This window comes from Gossypium arboreum, chromosome 12 (genome assembly GCF_025698485.1).
Source record: "Gossypium arboreum isolate Shixiya-1 chromosome 12, ASM2569848v2, whole genome shotgun sequence".
NCBI lineage: Eukaryota > Viridiplantae > Streptophyta > Magnoliopsida > Malvales > Malvaceae > Gossypium > Gossypium arboreum.
This window is the reverse complement of record NC_069081.1, coordinates 108802922-108827010: the sequence shown is the minus strand read 5'-3', so window position 1 is coordinate 108827010 and position 24089 is coordinate 108802922. Positions and strand designations below refer to the sequence as shown.

Here is a 24089-nt window from a genome sequence, read left to right as displayed (position 1 = left end):
CTTATAGATTGCGAAACTATTCCCGCATAAATTGTAAGTTTGAATCTAGAGTTTTACACGAGTTAGATTATCCGATCAAGTTTGTTCAAAAAATAAAAGAGTTTGGACAAAAATATAAGCTCAAAATAGGTTTGGACAAATTTTTTTCAAATTTATTGGAAATTATTTATTTTAATATTTTTAGTGTATTTAATATATTATATTTTTTAAATTTGTTCTATATAATAAAATAATTTTTAAAAAAATTAATACAAACAGAGTCTGAGTTTAGCATCTATAATCTGAGCTGGTCTTGGACAAAAACTTTTACTCATTTTTCGGGTCGAGCCTGAGCCTATCAATCGGATCTAAAATTTAGTTAGGACCCAACCCAACCATGAACAACTCTAATTTAACCCTCAATAAATATGCATGAGTTTAAAAGCTAATTAATTTGATATATTTTTATAATTTTGTATATAAATGACAGGTTTAATAAATTGATGGTTCTATTCAATGTCATAATTACATTTAAGGTCTACGTAATATTTTAATTAATTTGAAATTTATATTGATTGAAAGTACTATATTTTACACATATATTTAAAAGTTTAATTTTGTTCACACTGAATAAATAGTTAGGCTTCTTTACTTTATTTGAATTTTATTACGTAAAAAAACAGAGTATGGAGTATGATGATTCGTATAACAATTTATAAAAGCGTATACTATTAAATTAATTTTAGACTGGTTTAGATAAAAATCCCTCTTTTATATAAATATATATTAACAAATTAATTAAAATGGCTTTAAAAAAATATATTGTTGAGGCAAAATGAACTAAGAGTTGCGAAGTGATATTTGCAATGCCAACTGCAAACTGTCATTGAGGTGGTTAAAAATTTGTCTTTTTTGATTTAGTAATTTAAATGAAGAAAATCTTTGAACCTATTAATGTAATGCGTTTTTGAAGGTACAATGGTCCATCTATGGGAAGTAACCATTGGCGTTTGAAGATAGGTTTGAATTCGAGTGGATCAATTAAGTCTAGAATGTAGAGATTTGATTGAGATATTGCTGCTAATTTTGGAGAGCAAACCTTCAGGTGATTTTGTTTGATTATTATTAATGTAACAATTATTCTCAATGAGTTACTTATATTCACTTAGATTCTATACTAACAAGCCTCAAAGCATATATTTTGTTCATTGAGGAACTGCTTTTGTGAGAGAGTGCAATCTGTTATTGTAAACATTGGTGTTATTTATGTTTTGTTTGCACATTTTTTGGCAATGTCATACTGTAGTGACTACTACAGTCTAGTACTTCCATTGTATTTGCCATTTTGAGCAAATAAGTAACTTAAGTTAATAATAACTGGTATCAGAGCAAACACTTAATGTATCTAATAGTGAATTGCTTTTTGCTGACAATGGAAGATTTGTTGATTACTCGCCTCCCCTATGCTTGAGAATAGTAACTATCCCTACTGGAAGGCTAGAATGAAAGCATACATTAAGCCTATCAATTTGTCTCACTCTCTCTCTTTTATGATATTATTTTGTAGACATGACATTTCTACATTAGTTTGTAGTGATTTATTTATCTTTTATACTATATGTCAAGTCTTTGTATCCTTATTGTTCATTATTCCTATTAATAATAGTATTTTCTTAAAAAAAAAACTGTTATGAATGAGTCAAGAGTTAAAACTTGTTTAAAGCAACGATTTAAGCTTCCTTCTAATACTAAGAGGACATGGATTCAAACCCTATTATCTCCTTCCAATCCTTCAATCTTATAATATCAAAAAATTATTGTAAATCAAATAATATATTTATAAACAAAACTTTACTTTTTTTAATTAACAAATAAAGAAAACCAAAAATCCTATATCCTTATTCATAAACTCTTATTAACGAAATTAATACATGAAGAAAAATATTTTAAACCTAAAGTTTGCTGTATTATTAGTTATTGTTTTAATCCATCAAATAAAAATTTAAAAATTAGAGGTAAAATATCATTAACTCTCATTTATATTGCCACTACTAAATACGAGTCAATGTAAATTTTATATAAATTTTATTTAATTATACATATATTAAAATATATGTTACACTGTACTTTAAGAAAGTTGTGAATTTAATCTCTATACTTTTTGAATTTTAAAATTTTACTTCTAATCAAAACAATATAAGTTAAATTCAATTATTAATATTATATTATGCGTATAGTTGTAGATTTAGTTTATATTCTCAAATTGGATCATTTCAAGTCTTTATATTTTTTAAATTTTGAAAATTCAGTATTTATATAAAATAAAATTGTTAATATATTAGCTAGATTTTTAGTAAGTAATATGAAAATAACAAGCTAACATGACATTACATATATGATAATATATTTACTATATCAAATCTTGAAAATAATAGAACTTAACTTAAAGAATTTAACAATTATCATTTGATGAGGATTGAAAATTTAAAATTTGAAAAGCATAAAGACTAAAATGACTAAATTAAAACAAAAAGACTAAATCCAAAAATTTTATAAAATACAGGGACTAATAACAGAATTTAATTTAAAATATATGACAAATTATATTATCTAATTTAAACTCATACAGGTGAAAAAAAAATGAAATTGAAATGCGACAGGAGACTCAAAAGTCAAAAGCTAAAACGCGTGGTCTCTTTAAGCGCGGGAAAACGAAAAAGAGACAGGGCCCCACTTGATTACATGTCGACCGTTAAAAGGGCCTGACCCACTTCGACAGATGGTTATGAACACATGAAGAAAAATGGAATTTTCTTGTCAGAAGATGTCCCAAAAAGATGCATTCGACTTCTTTTGTAAATTTTGTACATTTTCATAAATATTATACAAAAACTATACTATTTAAATACTATTTACTTTACACTTTAAATTTTGTATAAATTTGGTTTAAAATTGTATAAATAATGTATTATAAACTTTGTATATATATATTTTTTACTTTTTAGTTATTATGGTTTTAAACCGTTATAATTATTTTAAAAACATTAGTGTAAGTAAATCTTTATACCAATTATAAGCTTAAAAAGTATTTCAATAAAAATTATTTATACATATATATTTTAAAATTATTATTAAGCAAATTTTTATACTATTATAATCCTTATAATGAGTTCAATTTGGAATCATTATTCCTTACAGAAATGTTTAATTTCTGAAAATTAAGAAGACAAACTTTACACTAAATTGAAACAATTTAAAACAAATTATAAATCTAAAAGTTGAGGGACCAAATATGAAAATATCTCCGAAAAACAAACCTTATTCCCACCTGAATAGCTAAGTTGGGCATAGTCTGCTATTTCCAATCATATTTTATTATTTTATTAATTACTCTTTTACTTTTGGTGATTTCATTTTCATTCTCTAACCATAAAATTTTATTTTCAAATATATTTTAATATTTTCCAATAAATTACATCAATTGAATGTTAGATGACATTATTTATTTTTAACTTTGTAATAAATATTAGTTGTATATTTACTTATCATGTATTTTTAAATAATAATAATATTTTTATTTTGTAAAAATAATATTTCTATTAAAATATTCTAAAATGGGTGACGAATATTTTATTTTAAAAATATTTAATCAATATATGTATATATGTTTGATTTTGTTACTTAAAAGTATTTTTTTATTAAGATAAAACGTTGTGTTTTTTTAAGACGAAACAAGTAATAAGAAAATAACAGAAGTGTTATTCAATTAATAGTTACAAGCAATTCTAAAATTGACTGTGAGGAGACTTAAAAATCCCAAACCATATGGGGCAGCCCAACCGATTACAATATTTACTTTCTTCACCTCTAGTTGTTGAAATAGACATGACGGCATCTCTTCAACCAGATTTGTTCAGGACTTGCAACAAACCCGGTTTTTTTATAAAAATAATCTAAAAAAATTAATTAATTATTAAAATAATCTATTTTTTTAATTAAATACAAAAATACTTGAAATCTACAGTAAAAGTTAGTGGAGCCAAATGAATTGGCACTACTAACATGCCATGTCAACATTCATGAAAAAAAAATTATTTTTTTGGTAGAACCATATAGAATGGCACCACCTGTATAAATATTATGGTAATACAACAAGTTCTGGAAATATGAGACACTTCAAAATAAATTTATCATTTTCTGGTGGAGCTAATTAATATGGCGTCACCAGATTTCCTTGACACCACCTGTCACTTTCTTTTCTTTTTTTTTTTACTTTTTTATTTTTGTCCTTTTTTTAACTTTTGTTTTTATCTTTATTTTATTTATTTATTTTATTTTACTTATTTTTTATTATTAATTTTAAAAAATTAAAATGTATATTTGAAATATTTTATAATATATATTTTAAATTTTAAATATATATTTTGAAATTATTTTTAAAATTTTAAATATTATTTTGAAATACTAAATATATATTTTAATAATATAAAATATTTAAATATTTTAAAGATATGACATTTCAAATTTATTATTAGTTTTATAATATTTTAAATGTATATTTTAAATTTTAAATATTTTTAATTTGTTTTATATTATTTTAAATTATGATTTTAAATACGAAAATGACCGAAATCTACAATAAAAGTTAGTGGAGCCAAATTAAAAAAGGGTCATTTTGATAATTAATTAAATTTTTAGGTTATTTTTATTAAAAATTTGAATATCTTTAAAATAATTTAAAAATCATAATTTAAAATATTATAGAACAAATTAAATAATATTTAAAATATTATAAAACTAATAATAAATTTGAAAGTTCATATCTTTAAAATATTTAAATATTTTATACTATTAAAATATATATTTAACATTTAAAAATAATATTCAAAATTTTAAAAATAATTTTAAAATCTAAAAAATAATTTAAAAATATATATTTAAAATTTTAAAAATATATATTATAAAATATTTCAAATATACATTTCAAAATTTTAAAATTAATAATAAAAATAAGTAAAATAAAATAAATAAAATAAAGATAAAAAAGGACGAAAGAAAAAAATAAAATAAAAATAAAAAAGTAACACGTGGTGTGAAGGGAAATCTGGTGGCGTCATATTAATTAACTCCACTAGAAAATGGTAAATTTATTTTGAAGTCCTTCATATTTCTAGAACTTGCAGTATTTCTATAGTATTTATATAGGTGGCGCCATTCAACATGGCTTCACTAAAAAATTAATTTTTTTCATGGATGTTAACGTGGCATGTAGGTGACGCCAAACCATTTAGCTCCAACAACTTTTACTATAAATTTCAAGTTATTTTTATATTTAAATAAAAAATAAGTCATTTTGATAATTAATTAAAAATTTTAAATTATTTTTATAAAAAAGCCATGAAACCCATACTGAGAAAGTGTATGGATCACTTGGTTAGCTTCACCACGACTATGGTGGAAACAACACAACCAAAGCTATTTATAAGGCTATGATTCTTTAAGTGATACTTAAATTTGTAGTTTTTGTTGCAAGCTATGTGAGCTATTTTTAAGACTCTGTTTAGATTGTCATGGAAGTATTTATAATTAAATTTTAAAGATAATTCAAATTTAAATTATAATTTTAATAGATTTATGATTATTGAAAGTAAAAGATAATTAATGTTAAATATATTTTATAATTAATGTTAAATATATTTTATCTCAAAAATTTAAAGCAGATAATTTTAAAGGTAAAAAATTTTATTCAAATAATTAAATATTTAACTAAATTATAAAAATAATTTTATAGGTGATTTTGGACAAAAACAATGATTTTTGCTTTGTCTATATAAAAGTTATACTCATAAATCATGTGTGACTCTATTAGAAATAATTTAATAGGCAATGTAGTTATCATTTCGATGACATATATTATGAAAGATATGATATATATATATATATATATATATATAAGCAAAAATATTGAAGTTCTTGATACTTTAATCTTATTCAAAGTCTTAGATCATAAACAAGCATACCATGAAATATATAAAACATAAATTCATACTTAAATACAAAAAAATGAGCATCATTTTGAATTTATTATTTATTAAGAATATTGAAATCTCAAAATCTTTCAAGCAAACATAAAAATCACATACTTTAGGATTATTGCTTCAACAAGGACATTTATGCGTCTAAATTACTTATTCTCCAATGAAATATTGAATACTAACGAGCAAGCTTGCATTGATAATATATTATAAAATAATAATAATAATAATGTAATGAACATAAAAATAATAAATGAGAATAAATGGAAATTTCTATTTTATTTCTCTTCTTTTCCATCATCATTTCAGGTATACCTCTCTCTCTATATATATATAGGAGATTTTACTTCTCATTTTCTAACACATAAATAGGAAATGAGTTACAAGAATATGAAAGGTGAAAGATTGATTATAATAAACATCCACATAATAGCATTCATAACATTGTCTTAAATTTTAAATAATATACAACTTTATAACTATATAATAATTAAACTATAATGTTAGTTTGAAAAAAAACAGTAAGACATGTTACAATTATAATAATAGTTCGTGATAAATAAGAAAGATATTTAAACTAAATTTATAAACATATTTACTAATAGTGATTAAAGCAATTGTTGAAATTTGATTTTCTATTCAAAATAAATGCACAAAACATTTTTCTTATGCACCAAACTAGAGTTATCCATGGACCGGGTTAAGCCTTAACAAATTCCTAGGCGCAATTGATAGGCTTTGGCTTGACCCAATCAAAAAAATGGGCTTAAGTTTTTCTCAAGCTCGACTTGGATACAAATATTAAAACCCGAGCTTGACTTGGCCTTTCAGTATTAAAATATTTTATTTTATTTTTATATAAAAAATTAAAAATATAATACATCAAACACACTACAAACTTTAAAATAAATATTTCTCAACAAATTCAAAATAAATTTAAAAAAGTCTTTGTACTTAAATAACACTAATATAGGTGCAATTTAACAAGCAAATGCCTCTAAAATAGTAGCAAAATTAACAATAAAACAAGAGTTATACAATATCCAAACAATAACAATAAAATAGTAGCAATATAATAGTGAAATGACAATAAACAGTGGAAAAAATCAGCAAAACAGTGTAAAAATAGTAGTAAAACAACAATTTTTTGCAAATTCGGGTCGGGCCCGGGCCAAAAAACCTTACCCAAGGCCTCGCCTGTTTCATAAACAAGTTTTATTTTTTTGTCCAAACCTATTTTTCAAGCCTATATTTTTACTCAAATTCTTTCATTTATTGGATAAGCCTTTAAGCCAAGCCATGGACAAGTCTACACCAAACATATAGATAAAAAAAAAAAAGTTTTAAGAGCACTTGTTTCATATATTATAAACTTAAAATTAAAAAAAATCATAATATCATATTACCTTATCATCATTATTGCTCGAATATGATTCAATATTACCTAAAACCATAGTTTTAATTCTTTAATTTTTTTATAATTCTAACTTATTAATGATAAAATCTCCAATTTTATTGATAATTTTTCTTAGATATTATTTAATTGAATATGTCTAATTATTGAATGCTATTTATAAAGTTAAATTTAATTTTAATTAGTACATAACTTTAATATTAATTAAATGGTAATTAAGATGCTTAAAGTTTTATTCATATAATAATTTTATTTTATATCAATAAACACAATTTGTACAAAAGATAAAATAAAATTAATGTCAAAATTTTTATTATAAATTAAATTATAATTATAATTATCACAAATTTTTTTTATTTTACGCTCGGGGTTCTATCCAAGTAATAATTTTATCTTAAAACTAATTAGCACAACTTTTTAACTATATAATTCTAAATTAAATTATAATATTAATATTAATATTAGAAGTTGTAGTTGTAGTTGTAGTTGTAATAGTAATAGAAGAAGAAGAAGAAGTATGATATGTGCTTTTAAGTCCTTATACACTTCATATATTTAGAATTTAGTCATTTTACTTTTATTTTCAAGAATTTATTCTCTCTACTTTTTAAAATTAAAATTTAGGTTCAATTGTTACAATCTTTAAAATTCTTATATTAAATTTATTAGTGTGAAATTTTAAAATAAAAAAAACCTTTTTCTTAGTAGTCATGTAATAATAAAAATAATACTGAAAATACTAGTCTTAATTTTTTTTCTCTTAAAACTCACTCTCGAACTTGTCACAATAAAATATTTTTTTAGAATTATGTTCTTAAAAATTGACATCAACATTTTAATTAAAAAGTTAACAATATTATTTATTTAGACTAACAAATAATATTTTAAAATAGAGTGATCAAATTATTTTCATTAAAAATACTTTGTAAAATTGAAAATTTTAAAAATAAGAGGATTTTAAATTTAATCCATTAATCGACACTAATTCAAATTTAAAAAATACCTTTTTAATAAATTTTAAATATTAAATAGTTAACCTTGATTCAAGTCAATATAAATATAAGAAATTTTTTATTTTATTTTATTTCTTATATATAAAATAGTAAAATAGGTACTAAACATGTTTTCATATTTTCACTTTTAAAATAAATTTCCTTTTCATTTAACAAACAAGTTTTTCCATTTTCAAAATTAAAGAATGAAAATTAATTTTTCTGAATATAAAAACAAAAATATATTTTCTCAAACGAAACAAACTGTAAAATTTTCACTAACAACATGTCAAATGATTTTCTGAATCTATATCTATATTTTGAATATATATATATATATATATATATATATATATAATATATATATATATATATAAATATCTTACAATAATAACTTTTAAGTTTGGGAAAAAAATTTAAAAATAAACATAGAAATTTTTTTATTACATTACTAATTATTATAAGATAATAACGTAAATAATATAAATGGAACACATCTTAAAAGTACACATGAGCTTTGATTTAATGTGCAATATTGTATACAATTTTGATTTAGTGCAATTATATATATATATATATATAACTTTAAATTTAATTCCATTTTCACATAACACTAACAATGTTTTCTATGTGGTATTATAGGGGCGAAGCCAATTTATTTCTTTTGGGGCGGAATTAAGCTAAAAAATTTGATAAGAGTTAAAATGTAATTTTGTCATTGTATTAGTTAATATCTTTATAATTTTTAAAAGATTAAATTAAAATTTTATAAATTTTTTGAGGCTAATGTGCAATTTTTTACATTTTGAAGGATAAAAATACAATTTTCCAATTTAGGGCCACATCCCGCAGCCCTTCTGAGACTATTTTTCTTTAAGCGGAAATTGTTGATTGACTTTATTAAACTAAAAAATGAATGAGTAAATTTTAATATCTTCACATAATTTTAATTATTTTCCCACTGCCATAATGATAAAAACATGTATTTTTTTTAATCTATGTGAAAATAGTTTAAATTTTATCACATTAACAATTTTCACATAACACAATGAAAAATAGTGGCAGGTAGATAATGGTGCTAGTAGAATATGAAAATTAAATAAAAATAAAGTTATATGTATATAATTGCACCAAATCAAAGCTAATATATAACATTACACATTAGATCAAAGTTTTTTAAAAATTATATCTAATTCAAATGTTTGTATCATAAGTAGAGATCTTTTGGATAGGATTGAGCTTATCTACTATGTTAGGATATATTGAGGTTGTTTAGTAAATAGAGTTTTTGGCTTTTTTTTAGTTGATTTGAGTACAAATGGAGCATTGGATGGTCAAATTCTCTAATTGTAATATTTGGTGAATGGATGTTTGCAAGAACTTATTGAGCTAAAACATTCAAATTAAAAAACGCTGAGATGAGCAACTTTTTTCACAATTGATTAGGAATGAAATATGTGGAATGATATATTTGACTATACTTGCTCAAAAACTACTTACTTTGCCACATGCTCTCAAATTTAATTAGGTTGTCAAGATATAAGTAGTCTTTATTCAAAAAAATATTCACTAATTAATTTATGTACTCTTAATATATTTTCAATTTATTTGTGTAAAATGATTTCATATGCAACTTAAGAAATTTGCAAATAAGGAACTTAATAAATTTGTTTATTTAAAATTTCAAAAATATTCGCTAATTAATTTCCATAATGAATATTTTAATTCATTGGTAATAGTATTTTATTCCAATAATTTCACCCAAAAATACTAAATTATTATAAACAAACAAATACTTAACAATAAAATGTGTCATGTCCTTATTTGTTATTTTATATATATCAACTTCTAGCTATCAGCTAAGCTTTATCAAACACTTTTAAATAAACAATTAATAGATTCAATTGATCAAATCAATAATAGAATCATTGATCAAATTAATTCTGCAATCAACATTCAACCAATTGCCAAACAGGACCTTTATATTTACCTAAATATGTGCATATTTATAAATAACAAATTTTATAACCCCACTCATTATTTTTAATATTTTTCTACAAAGTTTTATGTTATTTTTAATTTAATATTTAATAACTTAACATATTTTTATTTTATTAATATTTTAATATATTTTCAATATTAATATCGTAGATTTTGATTTTCTTTGTATTGCAAGAGCCCAGCAGCATTCCAACTCATGTCAGTACACAATTACTCCACCAAAGTGATTGAAACAAATATATTATATTTCCATTATATATTATCTATTAATTATTATAATTAATTTATTGACTATTAAAAACCAATTAAAATTGAATGTGCATAATATTATTTTACACTATATATATATCTTTAGTATTGCATTAATGCTTTAATAAGATATTTGAATTATAAAAATAATTGATATATTTGATTATTCTTATTATTTATTATTTTTAAAAATATTATTTTACATTAATTACATGAAATAAAATTAAATTGTAATAAATTAAAATTAAAATATATAAAATCCCGTGCAATGTATTGAATGTTAGAAATTAATATTTATAAAAGCATGAAGTGATAATATCTTTAATTGATTAAAATATATTTGATCATTTTATATTATTATATTGATATTAACTAACGTTCTATTTTATTATTAATTTTTAATATTTAAAATATTTTATTAAAACTGAAATTATAAATGTACCCCTAAGCATCACACTTTTACTATGTTTTTAAATTATTCAAATTTATCTTACACTTTTATTGACATTTTATTAAATATAAAACAACTTTCGACATTTAGATATTTTTATTCAATTAGTAAGTAAATATTTCTAAAATTATCATAATTTCATTATTATCTTATTCAAACTTTTGTGGTTTAATTTTTATTATTTAATATTTTAATTATATTGAACAATATTATTTTACATTAATTACATATAATATTATTTAATAAAATACAACAACAAATGCAAAAATCACAATATTTAGAATTGACTGTGACATTAAGAATTAATGATGTTAAATCAAGCATATTTTAAGTAGCATAGACGATTTGGGGGATGATTATCATGTATTATATTAATAAAGTTAAAATATTTTTTATAAAGTTTTATTAAGTTGGGAAACCCTAAAAACATTTCTTATTTTCTCCTCAAAAAATGTTTACTTTTTCTCCTTTATTTTATTCAGTGGTAATGATAATTACGTGTTGTGATGGACAAATGATAGTGTCCATTGTCGTTAAACCTCCATTAGCCACTAGTAATTTTTCTTGGAAAGTGGATTGGTCATAGATATTCGATTTGTAGCTCTTCATTAGCTTCTAAATCTATTTCTGTTTTGAGAGTATTTTGGAATAATAAATTATTCTACGAGCCGGTTTGGACCCTTGTTGTCTTAAGTTTTTTTTCATTGTTTAATAAGTCTCATTCCCTTGTGGAAGTTTTTGTATTGTACAAGTTTTTAGTCTTACTTATACATGTAGTCTTACTTATACATGTAGTCTTACTTTTGCTAATATTTTTTAGATATGGGTTTGACGACGTCCTCTCTAGCTTGATGATTTCTCTGTTCTTTTGTTGATTTTTCCGTCGCTTTGGACCATCCGAAGTTGATTTTCTTATTGTGATAGGTGCTTGTAATCAATCCAAATATATAATGTTTGAATTGTGACAAAATAATTGTCAATATGTTATAATGTTCTATTATTACTAAAATAAAAACTTTTGTCGTGTTGATGGAACTTTTTTTTTTTACTGTCAACAGTAGATATTTATTATTATTTTCTATAATTGTATACAAATAAAAGGAACGAGTTAAAATTTTTCTTTAAAAAAATTCACAAAGCTCCAAAAGAGTGTGGATTTGATCTAGCATTTCAATCTTTACTTGTAGTTCAAGTAGGTGAATTATTTAAAAAAGATCGAGACATTGAAGTTATGGTAAATGTTTTTGTCTTAAAATAATAAAATCATGTAGTATCTATTCTAGGCCAAAACTAGATGGGAAGATTGGACAAATTTAGGTATACGCTAGGGGTGTGTCAAATTTTCTTTTCTATATTAATCATATAAATATAAATTCAAATTATTAAAAATATTCAACATAAATATTATTTTATTGTAAATCATAAACGATTATGTATTGACAAAATTTTTCAAAGACAATCAGTGTACTTGATTATAGTTAAGGACCATGAGGTGTAGGACTCGAATTTGTTTTTGATTGCATGGGCAGGATTGGATTCACAACATTTTTTTTAAAATATTTATCAGAGTAAGTCTAATCATTAATCTTTTGTATTTTATAGGCTCATTAAAAGATAAATACCGATCACGAATTTTAAAAATGCTTCATACTCAATATAATAATTGAACTCTCGACTACATTATAACATTTCGTAATGTGCCTAAAACTAAAATTCGACCTATACTTCTTTAACTGAAGAATAATAATCCATCAAAATAATATTTTTTATATTTTTATGTATAAATAAAAAAAAAAACAAAATTCAATAACAGAAGCATATTCTTACATCATGAAGAAAAGTTTGCTAACCCCCCCCCCCCCCCAAAAAAAAAAAAAGTAAAAGGAACATGTGATCAATGAAATGAATGAACAGTATAACTGAGCAAAGAAAGAAATGAATGAAATGTATAAAAGGTAAAGGTTTGATAAATGAATGATAAAAGTAATTAAGTGGGGAAGACATGGATTTTGCTTTTTATACCTCTTTTTTGGGTTTTGTTTCATTATTAGTCAAATAAATTTCCATATTTAAAGTTGGTTAATGAATAGTGAATGCCATTTACTTTACTCAAATTCATTGAAAGTTCCTTTAAGGGCTAAAATGAGTTCCATCCACCATCTAGTTCTCTATTAATTATTTTTATAAAAGAATCCATCACCCTTCAACTTTTATATTACAATAAATCAGATTGGATAAAAAATTGGCAAAAATATCCCACTCATTTCTTTTCTTTTAAAAAGGTCTTTTAACATCTATTTTGACCCCTATTAATTTCTCAATAATGAATAACTCCAACCATTTTACCACAGTTTACTACATTCCTCTTTTCATTTACGTTCTATTATTTTTTACTTTAAATTTCAACTATTTTATGAGATGCACGCATCCTGAATAACTAATAGCAACAGTAACATGTTCAACAAATCTCAATTTTTCACTAATTATTATTTATTATTGCTGAGGAGAACTTGGTTTCAGGCTCTCAACGAAAGGTATTATCCTACTTGGGAATTTTGTCTTCTGCACTCTGATGAAAGCCCAACTACATTCGTTTGTCTCCTGTATGCTAAGGTAAGCCATTTAAGACTTGGTTGATGGTTCGATCCCACGCATAATTAATATTCCTAACAATACTAGTACCTCTCTCATGAGTTTGCAGGTCGTATCTATATCAACCAAGACGCTTCCTATGGGAGACAAAATCCTTGAATGGGACAATACCCTTCTGTTGAGGGTCCGAGACCAACTTCCCCTCTACAATTATTGATGCTATACAAAATGAGAGAAAGATTAAGGTTTCTTTTAGACACTTTGTAACACTCCCGATCCGGCTTAAGAGTTTCAGCTAAGTCAAAGGCATTACATTCGATCACTGAAATGATCTTGTAAGTCTTTCTTTATATTTATGAAAAGAGTTTAACAAAATCTTTAGTTATTAGAAATAGAACAACGGAAGTCATTTATTAAAATTGATAGTTTTTTTAAATCGAAATAGCACGCAACATATTAGAGTATTAATTTATTATCATGGTTTTTTTAAAAAAATAACTAACCTAAACTAGCTACTTTTAACTTAAAATAAAAACATGGAATAATAATAATTACAACCCGAAAATAAATTGTTTTAAGGGAACTTAAATAAAACTTCATAATAGAAAAAAAAATAACTTGCTAATCCGAGGGTCCTCTAATGTCATCCTATGTTCTAGTTTTCTGTACTATTTGAAAGGTAAAAAAAGGAGGAGTGAGCTTACAACGACTCAGTGTGAGTCTAAATTATAAATCATTGTATATAATCGTAAAAAAAGAAAAAGAAAAAGAAAAAAAAAAGACAACACATATATACTTTATAGCATAGTAATGTACTAAGCATTCTTCATGGTTCATAAAATAAATCAAACAGTAATCAATTTATATATGATGTAATGCAATTTCAGGATTAAATTCCCACTTGTTCATCCTATTTGCCTTTGAGCATTGCTCAACACTCCAAATCACATAACAAATACTGACCATCTCGAATTTTATCTCCAGTGGTGATGGCCGCTCACTTGTCATCTGTGGCAATGACTTTTACTACAATAACTTACCATCCTATGTAACACCCCCTAACCTCAAACCGTTGCCGGAATGAGGTTATGAGACATTACTGGACATATCAGACAACTTACGAATAATTTACAATTAATATAACTTTCATAGTATAATATAATAATTAAGTCCCTATCTTGGACTCTAGAAGTTCAAACACGTATTAAAAGTAGAACGGGACTTGTTCGAGTATTTCAAATTTTTTTATAAAAAATTTGGCGAGATTTCGCTTATTTTTACCTAAACCTCCTGCAAATTCAAACCAAAATCACCAACACCAATGTTTCACATTCATATAACTAATATTTATATCATTAACATAATTTTAACTTAATAACTATCATAGCATCATTCAAATTTGATTATAAACTTCATTCATTTAACAACTTAATGTTCATGTATCAAAATATCATGTACTTTCCTTACCATTTCATTTAACCATCTAAATCTTATAATTCATCCTTCACTACTCAAAGTAATCTACATATTCAAGTGATTAAACAACACCTATGTACATGCCACCTTTACCCAAAAGAAAAATATACATCGCCAAGTTTGTGTTGGAGTTGGGATTGTTTTGGATGCTGAGCCGGGACACTTGACTTCTACTAACCTGCGCACAAAAACAACCGTACGCTGAGTATGGATATACTCAGTGGTATTACTATAAATCAAGACTATTTAACATTAATAAATTACAAACATCAACCATAAATTTTATAATTATTTAAACTACTTTTATATATAATTATTTTACTTCATAAATCTTAAATTCATAATTCATTTTTCTCATACTAACTCAATTTATAATTTAGTTCATACATTCTTTCTCGTACTTTTCAATAGTGCTAAAACAAATAATCTCATTTTCAAAATTTCATTTCAATTATTTACCCTATTAACAAAGCTCGGACTATGACAAATACGGATTTCCACCCAAACACACCGAATGTCCAACCCAAACACATCCGAATATTTTAAATCCTCCATAACACACCAGTAAGACATTAAGTGCCTCTTCGGATAAATCGAAGTATATAATAACAGAAACATTTTCTCGGCTGAACTACAATCTCCTCATCACATCACAAATCCAATGACATGCCATTTGTATCAGATCTAGTCCAACAAGTTAATAGGGTATTATTTTACTTTTTCTAATTTCAATTTCATTTACACAAAAATTTTCAATACTCATTCAATTCAAATATCTATTATCTTAATTCATATACAAATTAATTTTCACACAAATGTATACCATCAACACCATACAATTGTCACCATTTATTTATTTTTCAATCAATACACTTTTCAAATAATCACATACTTACCTCAAGTCTTACTTACCATACATAACAATTAAAATTTCAGCAATCAATAATAATTAAAATTTGAATTATAGTAATACACACCGTAATTCTCCCGTTTTAGTCCTCAATGATTTTCTCCTTTCCTTTCGATGCTGACGTTTCAAGTTCTTTGTTGGCTACGAAAATAATAGTAATTTATATTATTATTTACAGCATTAATTATAATAAATAATTAAATTTCTAAACAATTCCTACCTTATTCCCAATTTAATCCTAACTAAACTTAATTATTTTCTTAATCCAATTCACTCTCTTTTTCTATTCAAATTTTGTCTAAACTTATATTTAACTATAAAATTTCCAGCATATTTCCCTAATTTCGAAATTTCTTCAATTTAGTCCCTTCAACATAAAACTTATAGCCTAGTTTACAATTTAATCCCTTAATCAATTCTAACTTAGAATTCATTCAATTAAATCCCCAATTCCATAATTTATCCAACATGAACCATATTTGGAAACATATGAACTCTTGAACTATCAACTTAATTTCATCAAAATCTTGTTTTAAAGCTTCTAAAACATCAAAATTAACTAAAAAGGACTTAATTGACTTACCAAATTAACTCCAAGCTTCAAATCCTTAGTTTTCTCTTTTATTTTTCTTTCCCTTTTTCTTTCTCTTTTTCTCCCCTGCTTCCCGTTTTCAATTCTGTTTCTATTCCCTTTTGTTTCTTTATTTCTCTTTTATATTTATTTGTTTTACTTATTTAATTAGCATATATTATAATATATTTATTTTAAATATCTATTTTAACATCATTTACATATTTTACAATTGTACACATATTTAATTCTACATTTGTACCAATAATTTTATTATATTTGTCATTATTTAATTTGTTTCTCAAACAAAAATCTCATAATTTAATAATTTAATAATTTAATTAACAAATATCTTTTACTTAAATTATAAGTAATTAAGTATTTAAATTACAAATGTACCAATATAATTTTTACACATGTATATTTTATTACCATACAATTATCTACTATTTAATTTATTTAATAATAATGCTAATAATAATAATCTAATATAAAACCATAATGTTAATTAATAATTATAATAATTTAATATAAAACCATAATAATAATCATTATAATATATAAAACCTAAAAAAATCTTTGATTTTATTTCACCAATATGTCACTCATTTGTAGTCAATGGCTTAATTGCCATTTTAATCCTTTTATTTTCTATTGCTTTATAATTAAACTTTTACCCTTTATTTAATTTAATCCTTTTTATTACTTACTCTAAATTAAGCTAAATTCACCTAATTAGATCCTAATTAGACACACCACTAGGCTCATAAATATTTTTAATAATTATTTTGAACTTATTTCACTAAGACGGAGGCCCTATAACTCACTTTTTGGTGTGTCGTGAATTTGTGTTATTTCATTTCTCCCCTTAATAAATTTCGTCCTCGAAATTTACGAGAAGAGATGAGGATATTGTACTCTCATAGTTTCCTCTGGTTCCCAAGTCGCTTCTTCAACATTATGATTTCTCCATAGGACTTTCACTAAAGGAACCTTTTATTTCTTAATTCTTTCACTTCCGTGCTAAAATTTGAACGGCTTTTCTTCATATGATAGATCAGTCGAACTTCAATATCTTCTGTAGAAATTATATGAGAAGGATCCGATCTATATTTCAGTAGCATCGAAACATGAAAACATCATGAATCCTTTGTAATTGAAGGTAAAGCCAATCTATATGCAATCGGTCCAATTCTTTCCACTATTTCATACGGCCCAATAAAACGTGGGGTCAATTTACCTTTCGACCAAATCTCAAAACTTTTTCCAAGGAGAAACCTTTAGAAATACTTTGTCTCCAATCGAATACTCAATGTCTCGACGTTTCAAGTCGGCATAAGACTTTTGTCCGTCAAAAGCTACCTTTAATCTATCTTTGATCTTTTTAACTGTTTCTTCTGTTTCTTGAATTAATTCTGGCCCAATTACTTTTCTTTCATTCAATTCTGTCCAACATACCGGTGATCTACACCTTCGACCATACAGTGCTTCATACGGGGCCATTTGTATACTAGATTGAAAACTATTATTGTAGACAAATTCAGCTAATGGTAAATAACGTTCCTAACTTGATTCAAAATCAATAATACAAGCCTGAAGCATATCTTCTAATATCTGAATTACTCGTTCGGACTGTCCGTCGGTTTGCGGATGAAAGGTTGTATTGAAACTAAGACTAGTACCCAATAATTCATGTAACTGTCTCCAAAATCTCGATGTGAACCGAGGATCTCGATCTGAAATTATTGATATTGGAATGCCATGTAATCTAACAATTTCTCAAATATACACGTCTGCAAGCTTCTGCAACGACCAATCAGTCCTGACTGCTATAAAATGTGCTGACTTGGTAAGTCTATCAACTATCACCTAAATAACATTCTTTTTGCTTGCTGACAATGGTAATCCCGTAATAAAATCCATCGTGATGCGATCCCATTTCCATTCAGGAATATTAATAGGCTGAAGCAATCCAGTAGGAACCTGATGTTCTGCCTTTACCCGTTGGCAAGTCAAACATTTACTTACAAATTCTACTATGTCTCTTTTCATCCCTGGCCACCAGTACAATTTTCTTAAATCTCGATACATTTTCGTACCTACGGGGTGCATAGCAAATGAACTATCACGAGCTTCTCGTAGAATCAACTCTTTAAGCTCAGAAGTATTTGGAATACAAATCCGATTTCGAAACCTCAAGCATCCACAATCATCAATACTAAAATTTTCTGCTGTGCCATTCTGTACCATCTCTCTTTTCTTCAATAATTTATGATCTTCCAACTGAGCTGATCTAATCTGATCAAACATTACTGCTTTTACTCTCAATTCGGCCAAAAAACTCCCATCATCAGTGATACTAAGCCGTGCAAACATTGCTCTTAATTCAATTACAGCTTTTCTGCTTAATGCATCAGCTACAACATTAGCTCTTCCAGGGATGATAGTCTATAACACAATCATAATCTTTCAGAAGCTCGATCCAACGCCTTTGTCTCAAATTCAATTCCTTCTGATAAAGAAGATACTTCAAACTCTTATGATCAGTATAGATGTAGCATCTTTCACCATAAAGATAATGTCTCTAAATCTTCAATGCAAAAATCACGGCTGCTAACTCAAGATCATGAGTAGGATAATTCCTTTCATGTGGTTTCAATTGACGAGATGCATAGGCTATTACCTTCCCATCCTGCATCAATACACAACCCAAACCACTTAAAGAAGCATCACTATACACTAAAAAATCTTTACTCGATTCTGGCAATGTCAAAACTGGTACCTCGGTTAACATTCGCTTCAATGTTTCAAAACTTTTCTGACACTGATCATCCCAAATAAAAGGAACATTCTTCTGCAGTAGTTTAGTCATTGGTAATGCTATCTTCGAGAATCCATTTACAAACCTCCTGTAATACCCAGCTAAACCGAGAAAACTGCGTACCTCCGATACATTCTTTGGCGCCTTCCACTGAACAATTGCTTCGATCTTTTTCGGATCAACTCGAATTCCATCTGCAGATACTACATGTCTCAGAAATACCACTTCTGATAACTAGAACTTGCATTTACTGAGCTTTCCATATAGTTGTTTCTCTCGTAAAATTTGTAGAACTATTCGAAGATGCTGATCATGTTCTGCCTTTGTCTTCGAATATACCAATATATCATCAATGAAAACCACCACAAATTGATCTAAGTACGGCTGGAAAATGCGGTTCATTAGATCCATGAAAGCAGCTGGGGCATTGGTCAATCCAAATGGCATTACCAAAAATTCATAATGGCCATAACGAGTACGGAAGGCAGTTTTAGACACATCACTTTCCTTCACCTTCAGCTGATAATACCCGGATCTCAAATCAATTTTTGAAAATACAGAATCTCCTTTAAGCTGATCAAACAAATCATCTATACGAGGCAACGGATACCGGTTCTTGATCGTCACTTTATTCAACTGTCGATAATCAATGCATAACCTCATAGAACCATCTTTCTTTTTAACAAACAACACTGGAGCTCCCCAGAGTGAAATGCTTGGTCTAATAAATCCACGATCTAGTAAATCTTGTAACTACACCTTCAACTCTTTCAATTCAGTGGGCGACATTCGATACGGAGGTATAGAAATTGGTGTTGTACCTGGATACACCTCAATAGCAAATTCAACCTCTTTGTCAGGTGGTAAGCCCGGTAACTCTTCTGGGAATACATCTCGAAACTCACATATAGTCCTAATCATTGATCGACTCCCAACCGAATCGAATTAATAACATATGCCAAGTATCTTTGGACAACTCTGCTGCAGTAATTTATTAGCCTTCATCATTTGAAATAATGCGTGTCGAACCACTGGTACGGATGCCATTCACTTTAATTCTATTCCCATTTTCTGTTTGAATACTAAACCTCTTTTTATAGCAATCCAAAACTACCCCATGTTCATATAGCCAGTCCATACCCAAAATGATATCAAAATTACCAAAAGGCATGATCAACAAGTCCACAAGAAACATTTTATCATGTATTATTAACGGGCACCTCCGACATACTCTATCTACTAACACCGTTTGTCCCAAAGGGCTAGACACTTCTATAGAAACTTTAGACATTTCAGATTCTAATTTCCCCAATTCGACTAGTTTTGAATTTATATATGAGTGTGACGAACCCGGATCAATTAAAGCATAAATAGGCTCAGAATACAATAGAAATATACCTGTAACAACATCATGTGCATCGCCTTCCTCACGGGTCAAAACTACGTACGCTCTGGCCAGCGCTCTAGCCTCTGACTATTGTGTAACTATATCGCTGTTTCTTCTGACACCTCCACCTCTAGACACAGAACCCGAACCACCCCTACTAGATCCTCTACCACGAACAGTAGGTACTGATCTTTGAGATGTTGCAGGTGTGGCACTTTCACCTTTCGGACAATCTTGAATTAAATGATCTGTGGCCCCACATCGAAAACATCGTCGAGTTATCCTCCAACATTCACCTAAATGTTTCTTTCCGCAATGCTCACAGTCTGAAATTTCTATACTTCGGGATGGACCTCTCACACTACTAGTAGATACTGTCATCTGTTTACCTCTGCTTCTACCACCTCTATCTGAACTAAAACTGGATCTCCAGTCACTTCTTAATTCTCTGAATCTCTTCGGTAATGGATTAGAACTAGTAGTTCCCATATGTTTCCCAGCTGATTTACCAATTTCTGATTTTTTATCCAGACCCAGTATTTGTTTTATTATTTTTGCTCGCTCAACCAGATCAATAAGTTCAGTAATTTTGATACTTACCAATTGAATCTTGATTTCGTCTCGCAGTCCCCGTAGAAATCGTTTACAACTATCAGCCTCGGTTGGAACATATTCTAAAGCATACCTGCTCAATCTAGAGAACTCTCGCTCATAATCTAGTACTGACGTATTCCCCTGTTTCAACACTAAAAACTCTTGCTTTTTCTCTTCGATGTACAATTTCCCAATATACTTCTTCTGAAATTCTTTTTGAAACAAGTCCCAAGTTACCTGATCATCCGGCAAATGTCTAACCACAGATTCCCACCAGAGATACGCTTCTCCTTGTAATGTTGATACAAACACATATCGACTCTCTGGGGTGCAATCTAATTGTTGCAAAACTCTTTTTGTTATTTCTATCCAATTTTCAGCAACGGATGGATCAGCTCCTTTTAATCCCTGAAATTCTGTGACACCATATTTTCGTAGCTCTTTAATCGGGGCCTGTCTGACAGTAGGTACAGATGTAGTAGCAGGTATAGCTCTCACTATATGTCAGTAATGCATCGCCTATATCTCTTAACACTTGTGAGGTATTTCTTTCTCTCCTACGTTAGGAGATTGATTATTTAACAGATTCACACGTGTGTATGAGAATCGATTTCTTCTAATTCTCGACTTCCAAGATACATTTCTGCTCAACATTATCCATTCTTTCATCTGACATTTTATCTATAAAACAAAATCAAATAAATACATTAGCATCCAAAAATCCCGACTCAATTTTGACTCGACAGTGGCATGTACTTCTAAACTCACTTCCGAGCCCAATTTAGCCCGAGAATCGACTAAACCTGATAGCTCTGATACCAACAACTGTAACACCCCCTAACCTCAAACCGTCGCCGGAATGAGGTTATGAGACATTACTGGACATATTAGACAACTTACAAATAATTTACAATTAATATAACTTTCATAGTATAATATAATAATTAAGTCCCTATCTTGGACTCTCGAAGTTCAAACACGTATTAAAAGTAGAACGAGACTTGTTCGAGTATTCCAAACTTTTTTTAATAAAAAAATTTCGGCAGTATTTCTGCTTAATTTTACCTAAACCTCCTGCAAATTCAAACCAAAATCACCAACACCAATGTTTCACATTCATATAACTAATATTTATATCATTAACATAATTTTAACTTAATAACTATCATAGCATCATTCAAAATTGATTATAAACTTCATTCATTTAACAACTTAATGTTCATGTATCAAAATATCATGTACTTTCCTTACCATTTCATTTAACCATCTAAATCTTATAATTCATCCTTCACTACTCAAAGTAATCTACATATTTAAGTGATTAAACAGCACCTATGTACATGCCACCTTTACCTAAAAGAAAAATATACATCACCAAGTTTGTGTTGAGTCGGGATTGTTCGGATCTTTGAGGGACACTTGACTTCTACTAACTCGCAGACGGAAACAACCGTGCATTGAGTATGGATATACTCAATGGTATTACTATAAATCAAGACTATTTAACATTAATAAATTACAAACATCAACCATAAATTTTATAATTATTTAAACTACTTTTATATATAATTATTTTACTTCATAAATCTTAAATTCATAATTCATTTTTCTCATACTAACTCAATTCATAATTTAGTTCATACATTCTTCTAAAACAAATAATCTCATTTTCAAAATTTCATTTCAATTATTTACCCTATTAACAAAGCTCGGACTATGACAGATACGGATTTCCACCCAAACACACCGAATGTCCAACCCAAACACATCCGAATATTTTAAATCCTCCATAACACACCAAGAAGGCATTAAGTGCCTCTTGGATAAATCAAGTATATAATAACAAAAACATCTTCTCACCGAACTACAATCTCCTCATCACATCACAAATCCAATGGCATGCCATTTGTATCAAATCTAGTCCGACAAGTTAATAGGGTATTATTTTACTTTTTCTAATTTCAATTTCATTTACACAAAATTTTCAATACTCATTCAATTCAAATATCTATTATCTTAATTCATATACAAATTAATTTTCACACAAGTGTATACCATCAACACCATACAATTGTCACCATTTATTTATTTTTCAATCAATACACTTTTCAAATAATCACATACTTACCTCAAGTCTTACTTACCATACATAACTATTAAAATTTCAGCAATCAATAATAATTAAAATTTGAATTATAGTAATACACACCGTAATTCTCCGCTTTAGTCCTCGATGATTTCTCCTTTCCTTTCGATCTCGACGTTTCAGGTTCTTTGTTGGCTCTGAAAATAATAGTAATTTATATTATTATTTACAGCATTAATTAAAATAAATAATTAAATTTCTAAACAATTCCTACCTTATTCCCAATTTAATCCTAACTAAACTTAATTATTTTCTTAATCCAATTCACTCTCTTTTCTATTCAAATTTTGTCTAAACTTATATTTAACTATAAAATTTCCAGCATATTTCCCTAATTTCGAAATTTCTTCAATTTAGTCCCTTCAACATAAAACTTATAGCCTAGTTTACAATTTAATCCCTTAATCAATTCTAACTTAGAATTCATTCAATTAAATCCCCAATTCCATAATTTATCCAACATGAACCATA

The 24089-nt window shown here is 26.7% G+C and overlaps 1 pseudogene; it reads right to left on the bottom strand.

Annotated features, from left to right (window-relative positions):
- The window catches only part of LOC128285505 (uncharacterized), a 37997-nt pseudogene extending 17311 nt beyond the window's left edge, over nucleotides 1–20686 (bottom strand).
- Nucleotides 20687–24089: the final 3403 nt, after the last annotated feature.